This window comes from Dipodomys spectabilis, unplaced genomic scaffold, assembly GCF_019054845.1.
Source record: "Dipodomys spectabilis isolate Male_0828 unplaced genomic scaffold, ASM1905484v1 ptg000556l, whole genome shotgun sequence".
Classification (NCBI taxonomy): Eukaryota; Metazoa; Chordata; class Mammalia; order Rodentia; family Heteromyidae; genus Dipodomys; species Dipodomys spectabilis.
The window spans coordinates 827,386-832,452 of record NW_024871233.1 but is presented as its reverse complement, the minus strand read 5'-3'; positions in this window follow the sequence as shown (position 1 = coordinate 832,452).

The window sequence follows — 5,067 nt, the reverse complement described above, 5'->3', positions numbered from 1 at the left end:
TATATATATATATATATATATATATATATACCCGGTGGAATTATATGCTGCCAATTCATAAGGAAATGGAAAGACTTGGGAAAATCCTACTAAGTAAAATACACAAGACACAAAGAAATAGATTCCATGGTTTCCCTCATTTGTAATAAGTAGGAATATCTAGGATTGTCCTAGCAGATGAGCACAATGGTTCAATAGCTATGTGTAAGATGATGCTGAGCAAAATGAACTCCTACATATGGAAACAGAGGTTTTTCTTTGTGGTTGTTGTTTTTAATGTACTATGTGATTTCTTTTTTCTTTTGTGTTTTCTCCTATGGCTTGTTCCCTGCTGTATTTGTTTTCAGTATCATGTGTCATTGTATATATATATATTTATCTTAATTTGGCAAGGGAAGAGGAACAATAAAATGGCGAGACAAAGGTCAAAGGGCAAACCAATGCAATAGCAATACTCACAAAACAAAATGTTGGAAATTTACATTACAACTTGTGAGGGGTACTGGGGTGAAGGAAAGCAGAAAGGAAAATGAGGGAGTGGGTAAAAAGTTCATGTTATATATTCACTACCTTACAATTACTTCAATCCCTTCTATATATCCCCTTGAAAATAAAATTTAATTAAAATATAAGCTACATAAAATATAATTTTACTGTATAGGTATAGTCAATATTATTCAATTACCCCTTTCTTTATCAGAGGGTCATTAACTTGAATGTTATCAAACTATACAATATTTTCAGAATATACTTCCCATTATTTTGAAAAAACATTATTTTAGTAATGTCTCATACTAAAACAGAAAACGGTTCTCTTCTATGGAAAGTACTAGCTTTTAAAACTGAATAATTGCTAAGAGGACAAAATATATATGTTCTTCAAAATTCCTATGACTACTAAATACTCATTTTCAAATTCTGAACATGCCATACCAGAGACATTTAAAATAGTATCTGTTTGCCTTTTATTTAATTCTGCAATAGATGCAGTTTCCAATGGGATGTTACATATTTAAAAGTCAACAAAAAATGGCCACATTCTGTTAGAAGATAAACCTATGAACTATCTATAATAATTAATTCCTGAAGAGTATACATTTGTTCATCAGACTAAGCTATTATTTCTATGACAATCAATCCCAAGTTTTTATGCCATAAAGTCATCCTAGCACAACAGTTTCCAATTTGTAAAGTGCACCTTAAAATTTCCTAAATTCACATCATGACTTGCTTATCACTATTGTGAAAAAATACTACACTTCTGCTGTGATGCCCTCCCAATTGTGCGAAGAACACTACAATAAACTTTGCTGCATCATTTTCCCCCAAGTTTCATTCTTGAGATCAGAACACTTTCAAATATTATTTATTGTTATATTTATTTTATTATATATTATTATTATTATTTTATCTATCATAGATATTCAGGAGATCCAAATATCTGAATATTAAGATCTGAAGATTATGGTTCAAATCCCACCGAGGCAGGAAGTTTCCTTAGCTTCTTATCTCCAATAAACTGTTCAGGAAAAGCCAGACATCACTAATGAAGTACAGTGTTAAGACCTGCAGGATTCATAGGGCTGTTACATGTGACATTATTATGTAAAGCACCACTAACAGTCATCTCTGACATCCATAACATTCTGCTTCCACTTACAAGTAAATCAGAGTGGCTCAAAGAAGAATAAAAATATGATTTTTCCCTGTCTGGCTTCCACCATAATGTGGGACCATGACTCTAAATATCTAATAAACCATTTGCCTTGGCTATTTTCTTAAAATAGTTTTTTAAATAAATAGTAATTTTTAAAAAATTTTAAAAATAATTTTTAAATAAATAGTAATTTGTTGTTTGCTTTTGGCAGGCATGAAATAAGACTGCATTAACATTTTGTGAGTTGAGAGGCTAAATTTTATCAGAATCTAAACATAATGAAAAATAAATGATTTTAAGATAAATAGCTGTTAGGTACATTTTTTTTATTTTTTTAATTTTAATTTTAATTTTTTGTGAACATACAGTACAGGGGGGTTACAATTACATGAGCAAGATAATGAGTACATTTCTTATCAAGCATTGCAGCCTCCTTCTTTGTTTACCCTTCACATCCCTTCCCTGCCTCCCCCCGCCCACCAACCCAATCTCTCCCCGCCCCCTTAGGTACATTTTTAACGTGACATACACACAGAGACATCTTTTTTCTAAGCAGTTCATGTAATTCAAATAACTATGTTTCAGAAATAGATGACACAAAAAGTTAGAAAAAGAGAACCAGTATTGTGTAGTATAGTCTTTAAAAATAGCTGACAAATAAATATTAACCATAATTCCGAAATAATATCAGTCAAATGCTCTTGAAAAGAGAAGATTTTAAACAGAATGTATAAAAAGTGCCAGTGCCAGCACTGCTTCAGGAGCTGCTCTCTGGGATTGAGGGCTTCTAGTACATGAGGACGTTTTAACCAAGATTAATTGCTTTCAGGAACTAAATATTTTTTAGTTATAATTCATAGAAGAAATCTGTTGTTCAAATTTAATGAAAGGATAACAGTTTATATTAGAAAGAATGCTACACACTTATTGTGGTAGGCAGTGAAATACCTTCCCAAAATGTCATCCCCAAATATCTAATTCCTCAAATGTAGATTTGCATTTTATACATATCTATCTATCTATCTATCTATCTATCTATCTATCTATCTATCTATCTATCTATCTATCTATCTATCTATCTATCTATCTATCTATCTAAGTTTGTAAAATAATCACTTTTCATTACCCAAGGAGCCCAAATTTGAATAATTATCAGATGGGGGAAGTATATTCAAATGGGTACTTAAAAGTCCCAGCTGTAGTGGGAAATGGGCATGATTAGGGTAAGAACCTTCAGAAAGATGTAAAGTTGCTACATTAGAAGATAAAGGAAAAGACAACAACCCAGATTCTTAACTTTCTGGAAAGCATAACAGGAAGTAAATGCCATTTCCACTAGAATCATCTGAAAAGTATTTCAGCTCTGTCGGTGGCTCGATTTTAATCTAATGAGACTTCTTTTAAATTTCTGTCTTTTAGAACTAAAATGATAAATACGGATTATACAAGCCACTTAACTTGTCGAAATTTGACAGATTTGATAGAGTAAACCAAGTCAACTACAGCCTTTTACTGATGCAACTACAGAGACAACACATGTCCTAGTTTCTGAGAATAAGATAAAGTTGCCAATGGCTTTGTATACATGTATGATGTACATACTACTAAAGGCCTTGCATTAATGAAGTCTTGAAATTCTAAATAATATCTAAATAAGGAGCTCCCTATCTTTATTTTCACATTTGGGGATCAATAAGTACTACACTTATGTAGAAAGCTAAGGTAAGAATATGGAAATGAAATCTGTCTCCTAATATTATAAAGATAATTTATGTCATTTTGAGTTATAGTTTCTAAAGTAATAAAAAATGAAGTAAAACAGAAACAGAAACTCAGTTTTCTATCCTTCCTAACTTTCCAACAGAAATTAGAGAATCCATTAAAGATACAACAATTCCAGAATGGTATAGGATGTTATAAGATCACTAGATGGTGAAAAAGAAGATAACAAAAATGGGTCCCTTGGAACAATGGGAAACAAAATCTACACCTACAGATTGTGTTATAGCTAGAAAAGTTTCCACTATTCTGTCTTTGATATTTTAGGTTTGTTTACACAGCAACTTTCCTCTCATAGGAAATGACTCTTTATTAATACTTAAGGGTTTGCAGCTTATAACCCAGCAACAAATAATGCTTCTAAATGTAAAAAAGAATGATACTAAGAGTAATGAAGGCTACTTGTGTTGCTATAGCTAATAAATAAGAATGATCTTTGGGAATAGTCAAACAATCTTGATCTTTTTCATACCTTTCCTCCTCTTCAACAAGAGAAATCCTAGTCAAGATATGTAAAACATTAATAAAGGTTTTTTATATTTTTTATTGTTCACACTAAAGCAAATACACTTTTCCTCTTTGCAAGCCTGATTTTGAAAGAGTCAGAACTTCATAATTATTTTATAGGCAAAAGTTTATTGCTTTGGCTTAGTTTTTTCCTGCATTTGGGCATTGCTCTCTATTATTTTGGCAACTACACAAAAAAACAAGATAAATCCATTATGCTTATGTTGAATTGTTCAAAGTCAAGCTTTCTTCAAACAAAATTTTCTGTTCCCTTCTACACTGCTAATTGAAGTTTAAATGATAACAAAAACGTGATACTTTAATGTACATTCTCATTGAAACCAGTGAAAACAAGAGTGTCTGTTATTGCTTTTTAAAATGTTTTCAAGTATTTTCCTTGGCTATTTTCATTATTGCCTTTGTTCCATCCTCTAATTAGGAGCACAGAGTTTACAAAAAAGATCTTCCTAAGGAATAAGATGTTAGTCAAAAAATAGGTGTATAACAAAGATTTTCATCACTTACGAGATTGAATAGGTCAGAAGACATTTTGGCATTACTGGCATGGTTCTTAAACTAAGTGAAATGCATGTAAATGTGACAGTTATTCCAAACAATGACTATGGCTTATACTTTTCTGCTTCAATAAAATGAGTAACTTTACTGTAAATGAAACCTCTGGCAAGGTTGGAGGGCATATAGGTTTAGGGTAGAAGGGTTAATGTTAGAAAGCCAAGAGAGATTCCATAAACAGCACTGGCTATCACTTATCAGTTAATTATACTTATGACATATGAGTATATAAACATAAATATGAATTGAGTGAGAAATATGTGATTTACACAATTGATTCAATGATGACTAAGACCAGAAAACACTTCCCTACATTTATGTAAACTATTATATCTGGTGAAGATTTAAAGAGTTTTAGAATATATATTTTAACATTTATGTCAAAATATTTATTTTTACCTGTTTATTTTTACTTTTGGCTGCTGTGGGGTTTGAGATCTGGGCCTGGACGTTTTCTCTCAACTGTTCAGCTCAAAGCTAGTGCTCTACCACTTGAGCCACTGCCAGTTTTTTGTTGGCTCATTGGAGATAAGAGTCTCAGGGACTTTCCT